This window comes from Oratosquilla oratoria, chromosome 11 (genome assembly GCF_046742065.1).
Source record: "Oratosquilla oratoria isolate Oo_2021 chromosome 11, ASM4674206v1, whole genome shotgun sequence".
NCBI classification, from domain to species: domain Eukaryota; kingdom Metazoa; phylum Arthropoda; class Malacostraca; order Stomatopoda; family Squillidae; genus Oratosquilla; species Oratosquilla oratoria.
In genome coordinates this window covers 7497312-7504811 of record NC_134787.1, presented here as the reverse complement: position 1 = coordinate 7504811, position 7500 = coordinate 7497312, and the positions used below count along the sequence as shown (strand labels likewise).

Genomic DNA, 7500 nt, shown 5'->3' with positions numbered 1-7500 from the left:
GGGTAGACAGGAAGACACTATGGGAGGTATTGCAGATATATGGAATAGGAGGAAAGCTGTTAAGAGCAATCAAGAGTTTTTACGAGAGTAGTAGAGCTTGTGTTAGGATTAGAAATGGAGAGAATGAGTGGTTTGAGGTAAGGTGGGACTGCGTTAGGGATGTGTTATGTCGTCCTGGCTGTTCAATTTATACATGAATGGGGTGGTGCGAGAGGTAAATATAAGGGTAGTTGGTCAGGGATTGCAGATGGTTAAAGAAAATGGAGAAAAGTGGGAGATAAGCCAGTTGTTGTTTGCTGATGACACTGTGCTTGCAGCAGGATCATAGGAGGGATTGAAGAAGTTAGTGACAGAGTTTGGGAGGGTGTGCGAAAGAAGGAAGTTGAAGATAAATGTGAGTAAAAGGGAGAGAGACTGGAGAAAGTGGACAGTTTTACATACTTGGGTGCAAATGTGGCAGGAAATGAAGGAGTGGGGGTGGAGGTAGAATGTTGATTGAGAGAAACAAGTAAATGTCTGGGGGGATCAAAAACTGTAATGAGAAATAGACATTTGGGAATTTATGCTAAAAGGAGATTGTATGAAGGAGTGATTGTGCCAACAGCACTGTACGGGGCAGAAACATGGAACATAAGATCTATCGATATACCATCTTCCCCAGGTGCTCTTCTTCGTTTCATATTTTTAGAGCAAATTCTACTTCTTCCTTTGTAATCTCTGGTACAATGCTAACGTCTACAGATGAATTTACTGACTCATTTACGGTCTTTGACAAGTAAAGCTTTTGTAAATTTCTTCTACTCTTTTTACCATTCAGTTTCTGCATTTCAAACATATATATATATATATATATATATATATATATATATATATATATATATATATGTACATACATGCATATCTACATACATATATACATACGTACATGCATACATACATACATACATGCATACATATTTACATACATGCGTGCATACATACATACATACATATATACAGTACATGCATACATATATACATACAAATATACATATATACATACATATATATTCTTACATACATACATGCATACGCACATACATAGAGATACATACATGAATTCATACATACATGTATACATTCATATATACATACATACATACATACATACATACATACATACATACATACATAGATGCATACATACATACATACATACATACATACATACATACATACATACATACATATAAACATGTATACACACATACATGTATACATACATACATACATACATTCATACATACATAGATACAGCCTCATAAAAACTGTACATGTTACGAATACCCATGCAGCTGGGTACGCCAGCGGAGGAGGAACGTGAAATCCACACCACCTTTATACTCCCCACCCTCATGTCCTCATGTATGCTTCCCCAGTGTGATCCACGTCGCTCACCCTAGTGGAAAAAATGGAGAGAATACAGAAAAGGGCGTGCAAGATTATCCTGAAGTAATGTCAAAGAAAGACAGAAACATTCCGAAAGAAAGGAATCAAACGGTGAAGGAATCATAGGAGAATATGGTAGAACCCGGAGTGTGCATGGATGGGAATGATTCGCAAAGGCTTGTCAATTATACTGAAGCAGATGGGATATTATATCAGGGACACAGATGTGTGGAATCTAGAATAGAGTGGATCAATATGGAAATAAACGAGAAGGTTGGAGGTAGTGAATGAAGGTGTGCCAACAAAGACAGGTGGACAAGTGAGATGGAGTATTTTTGGTGGGAAATGAATGAGGAAAAATGAATGGCGGAAAAGGAGTATAAAATGTTGATATTTGAATGTACGAAACTAGAATAAAAGATTGTGTAGTGAAGAGAATAACGGGCAACTTTAGATTGAGGGACTGTATTGTAGAAATGGGAGTTAGATATTACAGGTATGAGTTGAAATGCAGACGGTTCTATGATTTTCCTTGAGAAGTTGGCATATGAATATTCCCGAGTTACAAAAGATAAACACAAAAAGAACTTCTAGAATATGTGTTGAGAGACGAGTTACTAAAAAGAGTACACCTAGAAATTTGGGAAGAGAAGTGTCGTATTACAAAGTGGGAAAGATAAGAGAGAATCATAAATGGAGAGTTGAAGAGAAGTTTATCAAGATAAGGTTGTTTACAATAAATGATGAAAAGACATGAAGATGAAATAAAGAAAAGGCAGAAAGTTGTGGAAATGGGGGAGTAAGTCATCATTGAAAAAAAATATATATATATATATGGGATTAAAATTCCCCAAAATACGGAAGATTGCGGTGCTAAACTGTCTAGAACAATGGCAAGAATGAAGGATGATGACACGAAGAAGTAAAGAAAATTGTAAAAACGGAGAAATCTATTTGCGAAATATAAAAATAGGAGTTCAGATGACAGCAAGATGTAAACGGAGAAAGAGAGAAAAGAAAAGGAGAACTGTCGCAATCAAAAAAGTTGAGAGCAAGAGGATGAAAACAACAGTTTTGGAATTTTTCAAAACAAATAGAAATTAGTTTTGATATGATGCGATTGGGTGAGACAGGTGAGTGGACATAGAAGTCAGATATGAAGGGCGTAAATTATGATACAGCATGGATGGAATATATTCAAATTTATCTATCTATTTATCTATCTATCTATCTATTTATCTGTATATCTATATATCTATTTAACACCACACATATGCCTTCCCAACTACTCTCATCAAACTAACCCCACTGAAAGTAGTACAGTACAATAATATTTGTCCCTTTCTCCTTTCTAAAGTGGAACTATACAAGCGCTCCTCCAGTCTTCCGGAACACTCCTCTACCTTTGGCATACATTAAGCAACCTCACTAGCCGATCCACTATAACCATTTCTTCCTTTTAAGATACTACACAAGACACCAGTTCACCTCATCTTTTCCTATAGCCCTATTATTTTCCTCTCCTAATACAGTCATTTCCTAGTTCCTCCCACTACCACAATAAATTTCTCTCTAACCTCATCTACATTTAAAAATTCTCTGAAATAATTATTCCATCTTGCCCTTACCACCTCCACTTCCATTTAGATATGTTCATCTGCACCCTTTATTTTGTTTTATCTTAAATGAATCATCCTTATACTATCTTCACTTTCCTCCATTCTTTATTTTCAAGATTCTCTATCAAACTCAAATCCAGGTGTTTTTCCAGCTTAATTACTTTCTGAGATTTTTGTGTCTCATCTTGCCAATATCCCTGACATTTTCCTCCCCCATCACTGTCATCCTCCTTGCTCCGTACACTGCTACAAACAATCTGTGCATGTGCACCTTTTGATTTTTCCTCTCTACCTGACTCATCCTCTCATTCCCTGCACTTCTTTCTAAAACATATTTTTGTTGTTTTTTTTAATTTCTTTCATACTCCTACCGGTCTTCCTACTCTTATAGTGTATGATCAAATTGAGTGTTTTTCAGGGTTGACTGGTCTCATATTCCGCTTGACTATTTGTTTAATTATTCTCTCGTCTTCCTTATAGGATGTGGAGATGGTGGCTTTGAAATAGTTGTCTTATACCATTTATCCATGATCTTCATTTGCCGTGTAATGCCTGTGTGAAGTGCTCAGTTTCCTTATGCACTTGCTGTTAAGTGCTACAATGTGGTGAGTGTTCTCCGAATATAAGCGCCTATGATGAGTCCTTATATCTCTGAAGGCACTCACTGCCTCCATGTAAACAGAGGCCTGGATTAGTTGTTTTCTCATAGATTTCTGTGTTAAAAGAGTATCATTCTGCTGCGCAAGAACCTCTACGAATGACATCGTTCCGTCAGGTTTCCTGTGGGAGCAGTCTAAGTTGTTATACATACTCTGCGATGCTGTTTTTAATACATATGCCATCGATGTATCTGCAGCAGATATCCGGTTTTTCCATTAGGCTAAACACCTCTTCTTCAATTTATACCTATGAAGATCGCTGGTAGAATTCCTAGGGGGAAACCCATAGCTACCTTGTCCATCTGGCGATATTTGTTACTACGGGAACAGATGAAAGGAGTTTCCTTAATACAGCACTCAAGCTGTACAGCGTGGCCTGTATGAGCGTTGTACCAAAGAAGATTATATTCCGAGAGGACTCACTACTGTAGCATTTGGAATTAAGTGCATAAGGAAACTGATCACTCCACTCAAGTGTTAGTTAACAACGGCTTCTCCAACATGGACATTACTCGGCAAATGAAGAAAACCGTGTATAATTAGCCACCTTCTTCACAACATATAAGGAGGAGGGAAGAATAATTAAGCAAACGGTGAAGCGGAATGTGAAACCAGTCAACCCTGAAAAAAGATTCATTCTGATCATATACTACAAAACTAAGAAGACCAATCACCTGTTGTTGAGGAATAGCCACCTCCAAGAGAAAGAGATACTTCAAAAGTCACATGTTGTGTATAGGTTCAACTGTAACGGAGGAACTGTGAAGCCCTCCCCTCCACCTAAATCGGTATGACCACAATGAAGCTGTCTCGACACCTAAGCTAACATCTTACAGCAGGAGCGTTAGGTACATAAAATTACTTTCACCAGGAAAATGTTGGGAAAAAAATCAGAAATGTTATCTACATGTACATCGTCTAACTTTACACGAAGCACAATATACTAAAGGTTTAAACCCAAATGTCAACATACAAGCTGAGGATCTACAAGCTCTCCCTAGCCTGACTGATCCAGCTTCAATCAGAGCTGACCATTCAGAATTGAATGCAAGCGTGCTCGCCCCAGATGACGCCTATAGATAGATCCCGCTTCAGTTTCCTGGCGCATTCTCCCACGTGCGGTATACACGAGAAATCGTATATATCCATGTGAACATCCCGTCTTCTTCCTTTTCGATGTCTGTCGTGCACAGGAGGGAGAAGGCAAGGAATAGTAGGAAATATACACACAGTTCCCAAGAAAAATAATCCCGCATCCGGCCTAGTTATGTACCAAAGGGTCTTCTGTCCGCATGCTCTTCCTTTGTAATCATTTATAATCACGCTCACATGCACAAACATTCGTACATGTTTTTCTTAGACTAAAACTCACTTCCTATCTAGCTTTCTCTCCTACAACATCTTCTCGTTTCAGTTTACTTCTCACTAAAAAATTTCCGTGGGTCTACCTTTCTCTACAACTATGTCTTCGACCATTTTCCCCGATTTTGGTTGATGTAGATGCAAGCCTCGATGTTCAAGCCTCCTACCCAAATCTCCTAAGCCACACTACAAGTCTTAATAAATATCCCCTTTTATACACAGTTATCATTTCATTTGCCTACATAACTTTCTTCCCCTCCCACAAAAACCGATCCCGCGCGGGCGGTTGGTCTGTTCTAGGTAGTCCATAGTCCTTAGTCTCTTCTCATCTCAAATATGGAGGAATAAACATCTCTCTACAAGATAAAGAAGAGTTCAAAGACCCGAAATCGCGATATAGCCGTAATCAAATTTATGCTCGATCTCATTTGATCACTCCTCCGACATTACTACAACAAATTCATCGGTATGGCCCTCGTCACCGGTACCAGGACGCAGCAGTCCTCAGTTTTCTGCATTTTGCAAAGTTCAGAAGAAAAAAAAATGTTGATATTCTTGGTTCTAGAACCATGAGGGTTAATGTATACTTTATAGCCAGCTGGCCGGTGCCAATAACCACATTGAAGTTGCCCCCAAAAATAAGTGTGTCTTGTGGCAGACACTGGTCAACTATAGAGGCAGTTTTGGCACGACACAACTCCCCTCCATGTTCATATGCCTAGGCAGGAGCATATACTATAGTAAGAGAGATGAATCCCAAAGTCACCGTCAACATCGTGCGCTCATCAACGAGATTAACCTTTATAACGGCGTGCTTGTAGTATAGATATGCCTAGATATGCCTACAGCTACTCCTGCAAATTGAATCCCATCGTTGCAGCCCGACCAGAAGTAAGCGTAACTTACACTACTTATTTCGCCAATGCCTGGTCTTCAAGACAGGGAACGAATGCTCAAGGCGCCCCCACGGAGAGCCCGTCGGAAGTTCACGGGGACTAGGCTCGGCGCATTTGTGCCTCATATGCAATACACCGGCAACCCGCACAGTGGGTGATTTTGACCGGGGGTAGGTTATAAGCCCACCCCACCATTAGTGTTGTTTTTGGCTACTATACATATCCATGATTAGCCTTCCCACACCCGTACCCACCACCAAGCCCAACAAGTGGAGATTAACATTTGAGGATAAATATTAACCCAATAGTCCCAGAATTTTTTTGCATGAAGAACTAGACAATTGGGCCTCTAGGTAAATTTCGTGTTCATTTATTTGTATTTTGAATGTATCTACCTGTCTCATCGTAGTATGCAGAAGGACATACACTGCATGAAAAAGCATAAATGAACACAAAACTGACCTGAAGGCGCAGCGTACATCCAATTCTCTAGTTCTCTATGCGAACAAATTCGAACATTTGCCCAATTAGAACGAAGTCGAAGTTCTTCAGAAAGGCCTAAGAAAAACACAAGCAATACAGTTGAAGCTTTCTACATCAACACCTCCAAGAACACAAACGACAGAGAAGTCTTCATGTGCCTCGCGAAAGTGGCAAGCATTTTATTAATGGATGAAAGAGGGCTAGAACAATCGCCCAACTAACGAGCTGACCTTCCCGGAGAGATTACCTCCCCGACGACCCAAGACAGGATGTGTATATATATATATATATATATATATATATATATATATATATATATATATATATATATATATATATATATATATATATATATATATATAGTATTTTGAGCCGTATTATTAGTCTTCTGAAGATGACCTCATTGATCGAAGCGTAAAAGTAATAATGTGTTTGAATACGTCTTTACATATTCTTCCTCTATCCAGTTGCTCATTTCTCTAATCTATTCATATACACATATGTGTATATACAGTATACTGTATATAAACAAATTACAGATGATCTACAAATAGGGGTCACGCCCAAGCTACCTGGTCAGTGTTGACCGATTAAGATCCCAGTAAGGTCTAAATACGATGTTCAATACTTATTTGAAGTTAAAAAAAATATGTGTTGGCAACTTATATAACGCCGATGATATGAAAGTGTGAAAACTGAGAAAAATATGTGAAATCTGTCTCAAAGATCCTATTCTAAAGTTAGCTATCTCTTAGATATAGAGACACGTTATGCATCAACTTGAATTTCATCAGCCCAGAACACATTTCCACATTTTAGGACATTCACATCAGTATTATCATTCTTAAGCCCAGAGAATACTATTCTGATGAAAATGGGACATCTAAGTATTTTCTTTTGGTAATTACCAAAAGATTTTATTTACTTACAGAGCTTTCCAGTCCATCCAGGTTTAGCCCTTGAAGAACCGGTGTGATGAAATAGGCATTTTTAAGAATTTCATCTTGGATTATTATGCTCAAACTTAGAGGACCTAATGGTTTGCAAAGTGCT

The 7500-nt window shown here is 38.4% G+C and overlaps 1 protein-coding gene across 1 annotated transcript in view; it reads right to left on the bottom strand.

Moving 5' to 3' along the window:
• Positions 1-7500, bottom strand: part of LOC143029945 (uncharacterized) — a 236494-nt gene that overhangs the window by 217644 nt on the left and 11350 nt on the right. The gene's annotated exons all lie outside the window — the stretch shown is intronic.